This window comes from Solanum lycopersicum, chromosome 12 (assembly GCF_036512215.1).
Source record: "Solanum lycopersicum chromosome 12, SLM_r2.1".
NCBI lineage: Eukaryota > Viridiplantae > Streptophyta > Magnoliopsida > Solanales > Solanaceae > Solanum > Solanum lycopersicum.
The window spans coordinates 56,424,323-56,443,977 of NC_090811.1; the positions used below are offsets into that span (position 1 = coordinate 56,424,323).

Sequence of the window (19,655 nt, forward strand, 5' to 3'; positions counted from 1 at the left end):
TTCAAGCCTCTATGAATCCTCACGAAATGCATTTGAACTCAACAAAATCAATATACAAAAGACTCATATGTTACATTAATATTTATAAATGCAGGTTTTTGGTGTATAAGGTACAAACAAAGATATATAAGTAAGCAAAAGATTAACTGTGCCAGGACGCGAAAATTTCAAGACACTATGAAGAACAACTACAAGTCTCAAATATAAAAATTTTACACCATCAAAAATTTTATTTATATATGTAGTTATAAAATCTTACACTATACTCATGTTGGGCCCGGGCAATGCCCGGCCTACTTTTACTAGTTATATTATATATAAGTTGTACTTTTTAATAATCATTTTACTTGAAAAATGATTATTAATTCATTGTTTTTATTTAGTAGTGGGTGTTAACGGATAGTTTAAATATATATAAATTAATGGAAAATATACCTATGTAGCTATTCTTCACTATTATATATATATATATATATATATATATATATATATATATATATATATATATATATATATATATATATATATATATATATATATATTACCTCTAATTTAAAAATATTACATATAATAACACTATTTAATAATTATACCATAATTTTTTAAAATTTAAATTAGATACATAATCTCATTAAATATAATTTTTAATAATTAACTTAAAGCTATATCTCCTTAACTAATTGGACTTTAAGAATTTATATTACTTGATCTCTATTCACATCATCAGCGCACTCCCCCACATTATTCATTGTTCACGCACATTACCCCCTTCTTCCTCAACATTTCAATACATGTTTTATTCCACACACATCTGTCATTACCCCCTTTCTTCCTCGAGCATCTTTCCATATAATAAATTCATTATCAAATCTCTATAATCAACATTTTATAAATAGGTAATATAAGATTTTGTTCAGTTATTTCGAGATATTGTATTGTAACTCTGTTCTTACTATGTTAATGTATCTAATTCGAAGCTCTATTAAAGTTTGATTTTCGAATTTTTACATTATTTGAGTCTATTAGTTTTTCATATTTTTAATGGATAAAAATTTACAATGTCATTAATTTCGTATATCGATTTGTAACTTTAATATTTTTGGATTAATGATAAGATAAATATTTTACACTCGTGATTTATTCCTAATTTCGTGTGTTCTGATTACATTCAATATTTAGATACATATAATTATATGTATATGCTTACTACGTATCTGAGACACATTTTCTTGAATATAATGTATGAAATTGATACTTGATACATCAGATTAATACTAGATGCATATAGAAGATACATGAAACTAAAATTAGATTAAATAAATAGATACATGAAATTAATATTAGGTCATATAAATAGATACATGAAACTAATATAAGTTTGGATAAATAGATACATGGAATTGATACTAGATACATTTATGATACATATGAATGTACTTGTATGATACTCGTGTATCTAGTCTTTAGTTTGTTCGATACATCATATATTGATAATAGATACATCAAATTGATGAATTTATTATTTTAAGAGTAATAAAATGAAATTAGTCAAACTAAATGACCAAGATATACATATTTTTGTCTTATATTAATAATATTAATATAAATTATTATTACAAAGAATAGTAAAATAAAATTATTGAACATATAATTAATTTTAAAAAATAAAATATGTATCTCGATTTTAAAGTTTGACAGATACATGTATCTGACAGATTCAAGTTCATGTATCTCAAACATGAAATATGGTAGAAAAAATAATATTTAAAACTATCGAAATTCTGTGTCATTAAGATCTAAACTAGTGAAATTTATGTAGTTTTTCCTAAATTAATTAAGTTAATTATTATATTTATAGAAGGATATTCTTATTTTTCAGAAAACAAAACAAGCTACCATAAAAACCCTCACATTATCGTTAACTTAATTTCATGATTTAACATTTTAGCTTTTTTCTTTTTATTATTATTTTATCTTATGATGATTTTATTTTTATTTTATAAGCGTTATAATCTTAATTATGTTATGAATTTATTTTTTAATGATAATGTAGATTTTTGTTATAACTTTTTCAAATAAGTTTTATTTTCATAAAGAAATTTTTGTAAATACGTCAAAGTCTCCTTTATGAAATAATTTTAAAGACTGAGTTTCATAAAAAACTCATTCACTTCATCTTAAATTCTTAAATTTTTATGTTAAAATGTACGCCGATTGTTTATAATCTCTCTATTACTTTATTTATTTTTATTTAAATAAAGTAGTTGAGATTGCAGGGAGAGAGTTTCATTATTTTATTTTGTAGTAATAAATAATATAACGTATTAAAATTGTCGTCTATTTTTTACTTATTGACTGAAACCTTTAATTTTGCATCCAAATATATTATTTTCTTCTCAAATCAAATTCAAACAATTAAATACAGTCAAATTATAATTTTATTTCTTGCCAGTCAAGTTTTTAATAATTAACAACACTGAGTTCATCTCAATTTAAAATGAATGAAAGGTTGTGAAGAAATATAATAAGGGATGCTACATATATAACATGTAGATCACAAAACTGCCTTTTTCTTCTCATTTTTAATCAAATGCGTATTAAGAATTTCGAAATGATGGATGCACTATTACAAAAAAAATGCGTCTAAGATATAAATTTTATTAGTTTGATTATATTGTTAACATTAAACTGTTCAATTATAAAAATTATTGTTCCAACATATTTAATACTACAAGCATTGAATTTTAGTATACACATTTGATTTAGTTACATTAATTTTTACCATGCTATCTTTTTAAAGGAATTTCCAATGTTATACACTTGAAATTTTTGAAAGTTTAAGGAAAAAAAAGAAAAAGTGATTGAAATTCCAAAAGTGTTACGGATAATCACTTGGAGGGATGTTACTAACAAAATAAGATAGATAAAAGATTTAAATTTTTATTTTTGCATAGACAGGTGCACCCAATGATCATCGAATTATTATATGTTACTTTAACGTGGGTTCAAAACATTATATTTAAATATTTTAAAAAAATATAACACTATTATATATAATCTAAAGAGGGGGGCGTGGGTTCAGTTGAACCCATGGAACCCCCTCCAGATACAAATCTCTAACTCTAATTTGATTTCTTCTACATCCAAATATTCTACTTGGAGTGTTTTTCTCAAATTTATTTTTAGCGGACTTCTGTTCTATTTTAGGAGTAATATAATTGTGAAGTAAAAATTTAAAAAAGATAGCAAAATTTGTTGAAATAAAAGTAGAAACTTTTTTACTTAATAGACTAAACCTTATAACAGAACACATAATGCAGTTAATGTAAAAATGGTTGATTAACAGAATTAATATTTCCTTCATTTCTCATTCATTTATATTCAACAAAATAAAATAGTAAATAAATAAGAATTTGACAAAGTAAATGAATCACTTTTGTGTTTTTGAAATTTGAAGTATAGCTTGTTCTCTCTTTATTTTTCTTTCTCAAAAATGTATTTCTCTTGGCTAAAATAATTACTCAATAGTAATTTATCTTTTTTAAATTTGTACTTGCCAAAATAATATAGAAAATTGAGTGAAAAGTGACTGAAAAGTCACATTGCCATCCAGCACAAAATTTATTTCGTAATGCTTCTGCTTAAAAGATGTATTTTTTATTTTGACAATTGAAGAGAATGATAACTTTATCTCAACTGTTCCGATGTCACACTAACGGATAGAGAAGAAAAGATAAATGTAAATAAAAATATATAGACTAATCAAGCTCTTCTAAACGATTTTCAAATAGCCGTTTCCTAAATTTTTGGTGGCTTTATGTAAAATATTTTTGAATACATTTTTTTATTTTGCTTTATCTAAATATCATAGAGTATGGGGATCGTGGGTTTGGGTGGTTATTTTAGATATATAAAAAGTAAAAATTTAAGGATTTCCATAGTGTAATATAATAATTACACTCTGTTCCGATAAATTTAGTATTTATTAATAATTCCTTAAAATTGTTTTGGCGTGATACATTAGTATCTTGTGATACATAGTAACTTAAAACTGTTAAGAACAAAAGGAGGAAAAACGGAACATTTAAATTTGTTATCTAAATCAGCTTAATATACGGTAACAGTTCATTAATAAACATTAATTCAGCACCTAATTGGATAACAATTTCAAATTTTGAAAATTCAAGATTATATCATCTAGTTTGAAGACATTTTTTATGAATATCCAGTTAAATTTCGAACAATACAAATTTGATTGTTGTTATTGTGGATGATTCATGATGAATATATCAATTTTAATCAGACATTCCGGAATTTGGGTGAACAAATTACACTATGAAAGTTACAAAATCGACGGAATCGTTGTTGGAGATTCAATCTCGTTTTCTAATCTCAAAATAGCAATTGCAGCCGAGTTGGATATCGATGTATCAAGGAAAGATATTGAAATTCATTACATTGTAGAAGATAACTCTTGTCCGATGAAAAGATCACAATGAATTAACGCTAATATCTAACTAGTAAGACAGTAACAAAAGCAAATATCAAAAAATAAAAATAAATGGAAGAAAAAATATTTTGTTTTAAATTTGGTAACTTAAAATGGAAGAAGACAACACAAAAATAATCAACCCATCAAATACAATACCTCATTCATGGTGATTACCGGTCGGTCGATGGTGATCCCCATTCGGCTGCTAGGTGATGTCGATCGCTGTTGCATGATGTTGGACTGCTGGTCGCTAACTCGCTGCTGTGTAATGAGTCATTTTAATCTGTTAAAGATTTGATCTTTATATGTGATTGTTTTAAGTTTTGAGGTTATTTTAATCTGTTAAAGGTTTGATCTTTATATGTGATTGTTTTAAGTTTTGAGGTCAGTTTAATCTGTTAAAGGTTTCATCTTTATTTGTGATTGTTTGGTTAAATACATTTGCATTCAATTTCGTTTATACTTTTGCTTCCCCGTTCTTGTTAATAATGTGTTCATTCAGTATTCAAAAGTTGTGTCTCGAATGCTTTCTTCCTGAGTTCATAAATTGTGTTGGTTAATAAGTTTTGTCACTAAGCTCAATAGTTGAGTTTTGTAATTCAAGCAATTGTCTAAACTTGTTCAATAGCATTGAAGGTAAGCAGGATATGTGAATTTGAGATGGACAGTAGGAGAGTTATCTATAAATCACTTCTGTCTTTATTTGCTCATTCTCTTTGGTATTGTTCTTGTCATCTGCGAACCTGTCTTTTAAAGTCATATTTAAGGAGTTCGAATTGTCATTTCCTCGAATTTTGTTTTTGGATCACAGCTGCAGCACTTTAGTAAATCATTATTAAACCATTCTTAGTGTTTTTGATTAATGGAAATATACATTTTATTTGATAAATCCAGTACAAATGTAAGAATGACAGGATGTTCTTGCAGAATCTGCTTTAAAAATTGCTGAGATTTGTTCTCTTTATTTCAATTCTGTTTCTCTTTGAACCATTTCTGTTTTCACTTCATTGTAATGGAAAATGACATTCTTGCATCTTGTTATAACAGACAACCAACATGGCTACACCGACAAGAATTGGTCTTGCTGGGCTTGCTGTTATGGGACAAAATCGTGCTCTCAATATTGCTGAGAAAGGATTTCCTACATCTGTTTACAACAGATCCACTTCAAAAGTTGACGAGACTGTTGAACGAGCTAAGAAGGAAGGCAATCTTCCTCTTTATGGCTTTCATGATCCAGAGTCCTTTGTACTCTCTATCCAAAAGCCCCGTGTCATAGTCATACTTGTCAAGGCTGGTTTACCAGTTGATCAGACCATCAAAACTCTTTCAGCTTTCATGGAGAAAGGAGACTGTATCATTGATGGTGGCAATGAATGGTATGAAAACACTGAGAGGAGAGAAAAGGAAATGGCTGAGCTTGGTCTTCTTTATCTCGGAATGGGAGTATCAGGTGGCGAAGAGGGTGCTCGCAATGGACCCTCAATGATGCCTGGAGGTTCTTTTGAAGCCTACAAATACATCGAGGACATCTTACTGAAGGTTGCAGCTCAAGTTCCCGACAGTGGCCCTTGTGTTACATATATTGGTTAAGGAGGTTCCGGAAATTTTGTTAAGACGGTTCATAATGGAATTGAGTATGGTGAAATGCAGTCAATTGCAGAGGCTTATGATGTACTGAGATCCGTGGGCAAGCTCTCTAACGATGAATTACATCAAGTATTCTCAGAGTGGAACAAAGGAGAGCTTTTGAGTTTCTTGATTGAAATCACAGCTGATATATTTGGAGTCAAGGATGATAAAGCAGACGGATATTTGGTGGACAAAGTTTTGGATAAAACTGGGATGAAAGGTACTGGTAAATGGACTGTTCAGCAATCCGCTGAATTGTCAGTTGCTGCACCCACAATAGCTGCATCATTGGATTCAAGATTCCTTAGTGGGTTAAAAGATGAAAGAGTTGAAGCAGCCAAAGTATTTGAATCTAGCGGGGTTAGTGATACCTTTCTTGAGCAGTCCGTCAAGGGTTCCGAGGTTTGGTTCTATGTACATCAGTCCGTGTGAACCCTGGTCTAATCATAGGCATTCTTGACATATTAAGCATGTCTTATTTTATCCATGTTTGGGATTGTTACATTATCCCCCCCCTTAGGAACATTCGGTCCCGAATAACACTACTACTATCTAGCATAATGCCAGTCAGATCATAACATAATCACTATGCACAATCAAGCAATAACAACAAAAATGGAGACATAAGGAAACTTAGACTTAAGAGTAGGAAGTCTAACCTCAAGAGCTTAAAAAATAATAGTAGCAAGATCTCATATCGGCCACGGACTCCCACGTAGCACCCTCAAAAAGATGATTCCTCCATAATACCTTTACTGTGGCAACCTCCTTGTTTCTAAACCGCTTGACCTGTTTGTCTAAGATTTCAATTGGTGCCTTCTCATAGGACAAGTCTTCATCAACCCCAAACCTTCCAAAGGTAGACTCGATGTTGGATCACCTAGGCACTTCTTTAACTTGGATACATGAAAGACAGAATGGATAGAAGCTAGTTCCGCAGGCAATGCCAACTCATAGGCCACCTCACCCACACGCTGTAGGATCTTGTATGGCCCAACATACCTCGGACTCAACTTCCCCTTCCTGCCAAACCTCATCACCCCCTTCATAGGTGATATCTTCAGATAGACCTGGTCACCAACATAAAACTCTAAGGGCTATTTTCTATTATTTGCATATGACTTCTGCCGACTGTAAGCAGTAGTGAACCTATCCCTAATCACTCTGACCTTCTCTAAGGACTCATGAATGATCTCTGGACCCAAAATGGATGAATCTCCAACCTCAAACCACCCAACTAAAGATCTACACCTTCTACAATATAGTGCCTTAAAAAAAGCCATCCCAATACTGGAGTGATAACTATTATTATATGACAACTCTATCAAAGGCAGATGGTCATCCTAGCTACCCCTGAAGTCAATCACACATGCCTTTAACATATCCTCCAATGGCTGAATGGTGCGCTCTGCCTACCCATCAGTCTGAGGATGAAAGGAAGCACTAAGCTTTACCTGGGTGCTGAAGCTCTTCTGGAAAGATCTCAAGAAATGTGAAGTAAATTGAGCTCCTCTATCTAAAATGATAGACAAAGGAATTTCCTGCCATCTCACAATCTCATCAATGTAGAGTCTTGTGTAATCCTCAGCTCTGTAAGTGGACATTAGAGGGATAAAGTGAGCAGACTTAGTCATCCTGTCCAAAATAACCCATATGGAGTCATGCTGTCTCCTAGTTCTTGAAAGACCAACCACAAAGTCCTTATTAATGGCCTCCCACTTCTAATTTGGAACCTCAATAATTTTAGTAAGACCGCCAGGCTTAAGATGTTCTGCCTTAACATGTTGACAATTAGGACACTTGACCACATATTTTGCAACATTCTTCTTCATGCCAAACCACCAATAAATCTTCTTAAGATCATGATACATCTTGGTGGAACCTGGATATATAGAATATTTGGAACCATGGGCCTCTACAGTAATCGTGGTCCGCGAATCATCCACGTTTGGCACACACAGCCTGTCTTGATATAAAAGTATGTCGTCACCTCCCAAAGCGAAAGACTCATTCATCTTTATCAACACTGAGTCCTTCAGCTCCATCAACACAGGATCGAGATGCTGACCTTGCTTGACTTCAACTACCAAGGATGATTCAGAACTAGGATGAACTGAAACACCCCCACTAGTAGAGTCAACCAACCGCACACCCAGTCTTGCCTGTCTATGTACATCTTTGACTAACTCATTATTCTCATCCACAATGTGAGTTGTGCTTCCCATGCTCATCCGTCTCAAAGCATCAGGTACAGTATTAGCTTTACCTGGATAGTAGTGGACATTCATGTCATAGTCCTTCAGTAGATCAAACCATCTCTACTGACGTAGATTCAACTCCCTTTGTGTGAACACGTATTGCAGACTTTTGTGGTCTGTGAACACATCTACATGCACACTATACAAATAGTGCCTCTACAACTTCAGTGCGAACACCACAACATCTAACTCTAGGTCATGAGTGGGATAATTCTTTTCATGAACCTTGAGTTGTCTGGATGCGTAATCTATCACATTACCACTTTGCATAAGAATACAACCCAAACCAACCCTATGTGCATCACAATAAACAATGTAATTCTCAAGACACTTAGGCAAAGTAAGCACCGGGGCTGAAGTGAGTCTATCTTTGAGCTCCTTGAAACTCTTCTCACAAGTCTCTATCCATCCAAACTTGGCCTTCTTATTTGTCAGAGCTTTCAATGAGGCAGCAATGGAAGAAAATCCCAGCACGAACCTACGATAGTAACAAGTCAATCCCAAGAAGTTACGAATATCTGTGGGAGTAAGGGTTTTTCGCTAGTTCTTAACACCTCAGTCTTCCTGGGGTCCACTTCGATACCTTGGTCTGACACAACATTACCCAGGAAGGTCACCGATCTCAGCCAAAATTCACACTTGCTGAATTTGGCATCCAACTGATGTTGTCTAAGTACCTGCAAGATTAGTCTCAAATGTTTTTCATGCACTTCCTTGGTCTTAGAGTAGATGAGAATGACATCAATGAATATTATGACGAAAGAATCAAGATAATCACGGAAAACTCTATTCATAAGATCCATAAACATCCATAAATGCAGCAGGTGCATTCGTGAGACCAAATGACATAACTAAGAACTCATAGTGACCATAATGGGTACGGAAGACTGTCTTTGGGATATCTCTATCCCCTAACTCTAAGCTGATGGTACCCTAAAGGAAGGTCGATTTGGACAAAAATCTAGATCTTTCGATTTGATTAAACAAGTAATCTATTCTGGGATGTGGATACTTGTTCTTAATAGTGACTTTGTTGAGTTTCCGTTAATCTATACACATTCTAAGGGTTCCATCCTTCTTTTTCATAAACAACACAGGAGAGCCCCAAGGGGATATGGTCGGCTGAATGAAACCCTTATCAATGAGATCTTTTAATTGCAGCTTAAAGTCTTTGAGTTCAGTTGGAGACATTTTGTAGGGAGGAATTAAAATTGGTTTAGTAGCGGGTTCTAAGTCGATATCAATGTCAATCTCTCGAGGATGAGGGACTCCAAGCAAATAATTAGAAATAAGTCTAGAAACTCATTCACAACTGGCACTAAGTCTATGGAAGGAATGTCATGATCTAAATCATTAACACTCTCAATATCACATAATAACCCCTTGGACATCATTTTATTGGCCTTAAGGTTAAAAATCATGGGATTAGGACGACTGGAGTTGTACCCCTCCCAGACTAGCTCCTCTTTATTAGGGAAACAAAATGTCACCACTCTACTACGACAATCCAAAAAAGCATGACAACCGTGAAACGAGTCCATGCCAAGACTAACATCAAAATCATGCATGGGTAACTCAACAAAGTCTGCACACATAGTATTTCCACCTACAACTATTGGCCAATCCTTTTATACTCTATCACTTCTTGCCTCCCAGTTTGATGAGAAGCGCACACTAACCGGCACATTACCTAGGTCTGCATCAGAAATTGCGAGAGCATCTCTATCTAAGGAGGCTTTAGGTTCAGAGTCGTCCCACTCTACGAGTCGAATGAGGCCACTTCCTCCGATTTCGGATCACAGGGAGCCACCCTCCTAGATGTTCCTACCCGCAATGCCTCGTCTAATGTGGCCCAGAGTTCAGTATTATCCGGCACCCCGCATGAGGTCCCTGCACTAATTTTTTATGAGCCCAACCAGTGATGCGTAGATGGCCAGTACCCGGTCTACACGGATGCAAAGGTGTTGAATAATAAGGGGTTGATGACTCAGTTGGTGACAGTCGAGTGGAAAGTTCTTAAAGGTATCCTACACACTATCCCTTAAGTGCATAGCTTATTTATCTGCCACCTGCTCGAGTGGATGACGAGGAGTGTGGGGTCATACGACAAGGAGATTGTGCGAGATATCTATGAATCATACGTAGCGACTCTTTGAGGTGCTTTAGAAAGGAAGTCAAACCCCGCCAAACACAACCCATTCACCGATGATTGAGTTTGAGGTTGTCGGGTGGACGTTTCTTCTACTTTCATCCCCTGCTTTCTGTACGGTGGGTCCCCTAATGCCACAACGATTTTCCTCAGTCCACAATTCGACTACAGGCAGTACTTGGTCAAGAGGAGACAGTTTCACCAGAGAAGAGATCAGAGAGAGTCCACTAAGAGGTGGATTGCCCAACAACTCTCCATTGATAGTGAGGGAGCAGACTGGGTGTTGGACTCGAGACGACTTATCAAGAATGCCAACCTCACATTTTCCTCCATGGCATCAAATAATATCCTTACCTGGGATAGAGCAGTCCTTGTAGCAGCACTGGTAGCCGAGTTGGAGATCTACATCGTGAAGTTGTTGATCTCCATCATTCATGAGAGGGCTTTTAAGTCCTCTACCACTTACCCGTTCACCTGTATAATTTTCCTATTATACAAGGATGATGGAGTTCCCCTCTGGCACTGTGATGTCCTTTGTACTCCGACTGGGATTATGGATATCTACTTATCAGGGATGAGGACAGTGTGGCGGCACCACGGCAAGGGCCCCGAGTTGATTTGTATCCGCTGAGTGTGAACTTGGCGTATACGGCAGAGCAAGACCAAGAGGATTATCACTAGTAAGGCACCTAGTTCCTCAAGGTCTACACCCCCATTTGCAGCACTGGTCCCGATTGCTAGGGTCTGGAAGCTAGAGGCCCATATAGCCACCTTGCTCCATCATATCCAGTCTTGGATGCCAAAATCCATTGTCAATACTGAGGACCAGATTGAGAAGAAATTGGCTCAACAGATGGAGCGAAAGATTCAGGCTGTCCACCCACGCCTAGATGCCTTTGAGCTGCGAGTGCTAACACGCCCAACACCCACTATTGATTTGACTATTCTTCAGGAATTTATGGCGAGTCTATAGGCAGATGTTGACAGTATACTAGATATGAGGGGACCCGAGCATGAGACTGCACTAGTTGAGACAACGGAGGATATAATGCTTGTTGAACTTTCCACTGCCCCAATTGCACTACCACCTGAGCCTCGTAAGTGTGACAAGAAGTATCATCCGAGCCGCAAATCTAAGGGAGATGAGGCTCGTGCTAGGAAAAAAGAGCGGACAGATCTTGAGATGGTGAGGAGAGCCTCATTGATTGATGAGCAACCCACCAGATGAGGGCTCGAGAGTTAGTTGCTGAGGCGTCTAGCTCCAGAGTGGAGGATGTTGAGTGGAGCACCACTGAGGGTGCGGATACTGATGTTGGCACTACTGAGGGTGCGGATTCCTCAAAATCGGACCCACATGCTTATTGATCTTTGGCCCTATGTGTCTCAGGTTTGATTCACCTACCACCCTATCTTTATATTTCTTATGCATTGGGTACAATTACATCTTTTTTTTGGCGGTGAGATAAATGGAAAGTTAGTGCTAGGGTGAAGTATGAGTAGCCCAACTCACAATTCTCTCCTGGTGGTTTTCTTGCGTGTGTTTTTTCCCTCAAGAAACTCATTACTTCACTGTTGAACCGGCATATGTCGTAATTTGTACAAAGTATAAAATTGAAAAATAAAGCATGATGGAAAATCATGAATGATATCCCGTTCTAAGAAAGTGCTTGCATGAATAGATATAATGAATGTTGAATGTTGTTTTTAATCATGACATATAGATTAACCAACAACATGATCCTCACTCTAACACTCAAACTAGGTGATCGATAATCTGATAGCGTAATGAGGTGTCAAGAGACTATGAGTGGACTTGATTGATCCCCTATTAGTACCTAGCTAGAACTTTCCCGGTTGGTCCTGCAAAAGGAATCTGTGTTAGATTATTAGGAAAGGATCACAGTCCCTTATTCAAATAAGCAAACATCTAGCCCAAAGTGAAGTGATCCAAGTGAAATTGTTATCCCTTTTTGATGCAAATAGTTTGAGCTTATAATAGACCTTTCTTTTCTTCACCAACTTAATTTCCCTGGGTACAATGTGTTGGCCCTGGTCCCTCTTTGGACATGTGCACCTCAACTTACGCCAAAAGCATAAGCTGAGGGTGGCAAATGTAGAAACTAACCTCGTCTTGGCCCTGAACCAACCTTGGTTAATGTGTACCTTGACTCATGGCAATGCCATAAGTTGAGGGTGGCTATTATGAGTGATAACTCAAAAAATAGGTATCAAAAGAGTAATGTAGAAAAAAAGAAATAGTGAACAAGAGAAGTTACTGAGTCAAAATTTTCAATTGAACAATGAAAAAAAATTTAAAAGATTGAAAAAAAAGAGAAAAAGAGTGTTGAACAAAAATAAGTAAGAGTCACTTCCACAAAACAGAAATAAATGAGAAAATGCGGCAAACATAACGAGAAAAAGTAGGGCACAATAGATAATGAAAGAGGTAGGACGCTTAGCCGTAATGTCAAGGAGGACAACAAGTCTTTAAATGTACCCGTATGCACTATACCTGACCCTGAGCCTACATTACAAGCGATGAAAGTCCTACGTGATCCTAAGAGTCTAATATGGTGAACTTAAGCAGTGAAAATAAGGGCAAGCCTATGTCGACAAATACCAACTAGGTGTGAATTAGTTTAGAGCGTGAGTGCTGAAAAATGATCCTTATAATCGAAGTTAAAATCATTGTGCAAAAAAGAAGGATATCTTTTGAAATAAGAGCATTATATTCAATATCAAAAAATTGGTAGCTTGACAAGAGAGAAAAGAGTAGAGGTGTCAATGCATGGTGAGCCTGCTTCACGGTCTGATCCATATGAGTAAGGCTATCAAGACTAAAAGAAGAAACATGCACTAAAGCAACAAAAAAAGTTGGAATTGATAGCCATGTGATTGCGGAAGCTTGAAAGAGGATATTTGTGTACAAAGTATTGTGTTTATTCATAGTGCGTCACTTGAGGACAAACAAGGAATTTAATTTGAGGGTGTTGATGTACCGTGGTTTACAGTACATTTAATGCTTTTTCCTTAAGATTGGTGTGTGACTAGAACCTTTTCGTAGTAATTTTAATATGTTTTTATCTTTATTTTGCAGGAAAGTTGTCCGAAACTAAAATGTAGAAGGCTGTCAAGAATTAGTGCAGAAGTGACCCACGAAGACCATTGATGGCCCGTCCTCCCATTGACGGCCCGTAGGTTGTGACCGTCGATTGGAGGCTCAGGCATCTGGAAGAAACTCGGGGAATTCTGACCAAGGGTGGAGCTATGAAAGGATCAACGGTCTGTCGATGAATCATCCTGGAAAAATGTCAATTTGATTAGCAAATATCCCACTACCCGATGTTGAAGAAAAGTTAAGTATGGAACGACGAGAAGCATCGACGGATCATAGGTGAATCGACGGACCATGCTGTTGGTCCGTCAATTGGATTAGAGAATATGTAATGTGAAGGCTGAAAAAAGATGCTAAGTACATCGTTTGATCGATGGATCATCTGTGGAGGTCGTCGATTGAAGCCGTGTTTTGGACAAACTTTTCTTATTTGAATTACTTTTAGTTTAGGATTCTGTGTTTTTATAAGTAAAGTGTAAAACCTCATTTTGGGGGTTGGATTCTATTGCTAGTTTCTTAATTTTGTTCTTGGAGATTTGTCTTTGCAACTTCGACATTAATTCAAATTTCCGGATATGGTTTTCAAGATAATTTTGTGATTTCATGTTGAAATTCTTGGGTTTTTTCAAATTTGTTAAAGTAAGTTCATGATTTATTGTTTATCAACTATGAATTGTTTTCTTCTAAGAAAGGGTAACTAACTCTACAACTAGGGTTGTGGGAATCATGGGTGTTTAACAAAATAAACCTACCTTAGTAACAATTCTCAAATAGGTTATTGCATGCATCGATGTTCTTTCGTTTAGAAGTCTTTTTAATGAGTGCACGCGTCAGAGCTCGCCTTATTGCTACTTGACTGACAAAGGGGGTAGTTAATAGGAAATGAATTATCGACATAGATTTAGTGGGATACTATCTAATGGGCTAGTTTAAATTGGTGCGAAGTAGTAACGAATCCATACATCGAATATGATGTTTAATATAAAGTAAAGGTAAGGGCTTGTAACTTAGACACACATAGATTGACTAAGGTACGGGGTGAAATTCTCTGAATTCCGGACCAACGATTTAGAGGTACATAACTTATCACTTCGCTTGAAAAACATTAGGGAAGAATTGTTATAGCTGATATTATGGCGTTATGAACCTATGGGGAATACTTACACCCTAGTTTCTCTCACAACTTCATAAACACCAATAATTTACTCTCCTACTTGCATGATTTCGCAATATTACAATACTTTTGTTTCAAAAAATCCCCCCCCCCCTTAATTACTAGTTTCGGAAAGGACTTGACCAAATAGAAGTAACCGTATATTGAAGTTAAGTCTAAACAATTTTCCTCGTGGGATCAACCTCAACCTAATAGTTGAATTCTTTACTTGATACGACCGCTTATACTTCTTTATTAAAGTATAATTTATGTGTATCAATATACCCTAGGAGTTAGGGTATCCTTAGGTCATGGCACGACATACTTAACCTCTCGAAGATCTTGTACAAGCTCATTTACATCATTCATTTCATACATGTATGAAAAGTAGTGTGGAATTAAAAAAATTCACACAAAGTATCTTAAAACATCTTTCATGTTGAAGTCATAGAAAACACTAAGTCTCAACATATGGCATTTTTAGACTCAAGAATATTTTTGACACAACCCATACAATACGAATATAGAAATACTTAGTCTATTACAATACTTTGAATTAAAATACATCTAAAGACGATTATGCCCTCGAGTAAAGTGAAGACATACTTCAGCTTTGCTTGAACGATAACTAGATTCAGATCTTTCCTTCAAGATCCTTCTCATCTTCGACCTACACCTTTAGATATATGAAATTATTATAAACACTTGTATTAAGAATGGTTTAATGCATAAAATCATGAAAACGGATATTTATTGGAATTATGCTCTTTTTTATTAAAACATCATTCATAAGTATAAGAATCACATTTAACATATTAGAAACATATAAGATATCACATAAACATTTTATCACTTTTTAAGGAACATTCAAGTGAACTAAGTCACTTTACAGTGAACTACACCTAACTTTATAGTGAATTCATTTAACATAAAACCCTCTAACTAAAGGCTATCCTAAGACTCACTTAAGTAAGAAAAAGATATACCACCCATACACCCTTTCTAAGAACACCTAAATGATCTATAAGACCACTTATATTGAGAAAAATACTCTTACAACAAACCAAAACACATAACATGAGATCCTCCTACCAAAGGTGATTCTAAAGTTCACTTGAGTGAGTTGTGAAGCGACCGCCCATACAATCCCTTCACACACACCTAAGAGATCCTTTAGAAAACCTAAGATAGAATCATCTCATTTTATAACATAACATACATATCATATGACATTCTCCTTCCAAAGGTTATCAAAAGACTTACTTAAGTAAATCAAGAAGAGAACGCCCATACACCCTCTCCAAGATTACCTAAATAGTCCACAAGACTTCCTAAGTTTATATCATGACTAATGTATAAACCAAATTTCATATCTAGAGTCTATTCTTAAGATTTACCTAGGTAAGACATGAAGTGACCACTCATATGCCCCCTCCACACCTTAACTAGACAACCCTTAATTATTCTAGGTAAGTACTTATTAAGTTATATGCTTTCCAACTTAAGTCATTATCTTTATTAGTTTATTTAAGAGACATTCATCACATAAGGACATTAAAGTAATGTCTTGGAGAAGACCTAGGGACTCACTCACTAACATCTTCAAACCCTATTGAGCAATGTCTAGATAGTATCCCATACCACCACCTAAACTTCATAGAACTTCTCCAATACTAATAGTTATCCCATATGATGAGAATAGGCAATAACCAAAATAGACCATTGTGGAAAATCATGGAATCCAGAGTTGTAACCTACTCCGATGGAGGGTGTTCCACTTGACAATGGTAGAAGTTGGACACATCCCATGTTGGCACAAGGTTAAGGAATATGAAGGGCTTATTTGTAATCAAGTCTCATCCATAACTAGATCTACTTGCCAATCCATACTCACTCAATGATAGCCTTTGTTCTCATAGATTATTTTGATAAAGAAGTATACTAAGAGGTTCCATATCTAGTTCATAACTCAATCACATTCACCTTACCAAAGAGGTCTCCAAGGGTTGCCTTATAATGGTTAAGAGGATAGCTTAATGATTTTCCTACGCATGATTTCATGTCGTTCCAACCAATCAATCCCTAAGTCCACCATTCACACACAAAGGATAACATTAGGGTTTTAACTTCAACGGTATCATAACCTTACAACTAGGTTGAAGGCTTCACATAAAAGACCCTCTTAGAAATATTCAAGGTCACATGTCATTCATACATACATAGACAAGGTCTTTACGGACGTCCACAAAAAAATTTGGCATTTTTGACGTCGGAATCCGGATCACCCAGAAATTTGTTTACTATAGCACACCGGACAAACTACTTGACATAATTTTCTATGTTGGAAATTTTGAATTTGTACGTTGTTCATAGATATTGATAATATTGTATATGTTCGATACTTTGCATGTTTATGATGTTGTATCGACTTGGTTATGTTACACTTAGTGGGATAGTCGTGTGGTTCAATCAGTACAGTGTGGTTTTGTACTTATACTGAACTTCCTCTTATTTTTGTTGAGTATAGGGTATATTTTGGCAGATATTTGTTGACCTTGTCATGAAGATCATTAATGTTGTTCGAATTCAACTGTGAGTCGGCTCTTCTGGGCTTCCATGAGTTCTCCTTTCGTCTATGTCCACATTTTGGACTTCGACTCTTCTAGTTAGTTAATATTTATCCCTTCTTATTTAAACTTTGATTCCTCGTTTATTTATTTAGGTACATTGACATTCAGGTTGTAGGGATTATTCTCTCGCATTAGATTTGTTAGTTGTTTTTTAAAACCGTGAAGTTTATGGGGACTCCATATTTATTGTCATTAAGCCTACATCTATATCTTTAAATGCTTTAGTTGACATAAAAAGTTTTAATTTGGGTTGTAGTTATGGTTCCCCCATTGGAGGATTAGTATGAGTGTCAATCATGTCACTCTGGGTCGTAACACATTATTTCTTCAATATTCTATCTTTTAAGTCTTCTAACTCATGTAACCTAGATGAAATTTATCTACCAAATTTACTACCCCATATTCTTCTTATTCATTGAAAGGAAGAATATCTCTCCTATAAATACGAATGGTCATACTTTATTATCACAATGTTGGAGTAATTGTGATTCATTTAGTGAGGGAACGTGGTCAGCTATATTGTCCATAACTTCTCATTGAACATTTTTTATTTTACTCATTATTTTATCTTTTCATGTCTTGTAACTCATGTAACCTCTAGGTTATTTGTATATCAAAGTTACTACTCATAATCTTCCTATTAGGGGAAGACAGAATGTCTCCACTATAATGAATGATGATCTTACATTTTTTGATGTATTAGAAAATCTGAGCACACAAAAATAAGTAAATAAAAGCTCTTATTAGTTGAACGGAGATGTTATTTTTATGAAGCTTTGGATTCAATTCTTGTCTCATATTTTTTGACTTGTACTTGGAGGGAGTTATGTTTTCCGGAGAAGACAAGCTAAGAAATTATTGCTAGACTGGTGAAAAAACGTGTTGTCGTGGGCTTAAATCTCCTTAAAAAGAGCAAGATATATATTCATGTCTCAACCTGAAAATTTATTTTAAATTGTAATTTTGTAATTTCACCAACAAAAACTACTTGACTTTTCATATAAATATATATCATCCTTTAATTTTTTAAACCAAAACTATACTATCTAATCAGTTGAAGAATATCTAGGCATAAACCTATATTTGTTTTCTCTATTCCTATTTATTATCATATTTTTTTTGCTTACAACCATATTATGAAGTTTTCTTGAATCGTAGGTCTATTAGAAATAATATTCGTATGACACAAATATTTGTGAACATCTTAATTCTTACTTTCCTCAAACTCACTTGTTTGATTACACGGAATTTTCTTTACTAGAAAAATCGACTTCAAAAGAGGTCTGAATAAAACCATCTTTTGGATTGTTGATCAATTAGGAAAAATACTCTTTATCCCCCAAAAATAGGGATAAGATATGTGTACATACTACCTCCTAGATTCAACTATAAGATGAATATATTTTTCAGTACTAAAATTTTATGTTGGGCAAGAATTTATTTACATCAAGTTAAGGTGATGATAAAAAAAATTAATCATAAATCTTGAAAAAATGCCTTACAAAAAGTCATGATGATCGTCAAAAATTTGTTCTCAAACCTGGTTGAATCACCATAATATTTTCAGCATTAACGACAATATCATATTGTTTAATTTATCTCTTGATACATTTGGTATAGTTCTAAAGGAAGTGGAAATGATACACTCTACTATTACAGTTGAGCTCTGTTCATTTATACTTTGTAATTTCATCTTTTACTTTCTATTAAACTAAAACTATGCTCTTGAAAAGTCAACGATATATTAATGTGCGCATAGAACTTTTCAATCGTATTTCGATGGAATGTTTTTTCTTCACTAATCATGAATAGCATGATTCCATGGGTTGAAATCTCTCGTTTCGAGAGGGTTAAACACGGTGAAATTTGGCATTTTAGCTAAGTAAATTTTTCATGAATTAACCAGTTATGGGATAACGAGTGATGAACTTGCCTCTATATAATTTTGTTGTGGAAATGACCATGTGCATTACTTGTATTAATATTAACACCTTGATGAATCATCAAGTCATGTTGATCATAAGGTTGATATGGAATAAATGCACTCCATTGTGCAAATAACTCACCTAAAAATATATGTATCAGTATGACCACCTTGATGACTCATAAATGTTAGGATCGAATTCACGCACACACAGTAGATGAATGAATAACACAAGAACTTTCAAGAGAAAGAGATGAGAAATCTAGAGAGAGAGAGAGAGAGAAAACCCAATATTTCGTGGT

General features: G+C 34.7%; 1 pseudogene; it reads left to right on the forward strand.

Moving 5' to 3' along the window:
- Window positions 1-4,823: 4,823 nt before the first annotated feature.
- Window positions 4,824-6,571, forward strand: LOC101258735 (6-phosphogluconate dehydrogenase, decarboxylating 1-like; annotated as a pseudogene).
- The last annotated feature ends 13,084 nt before the right edge of the window (window positions 6,572-19,655 follow it).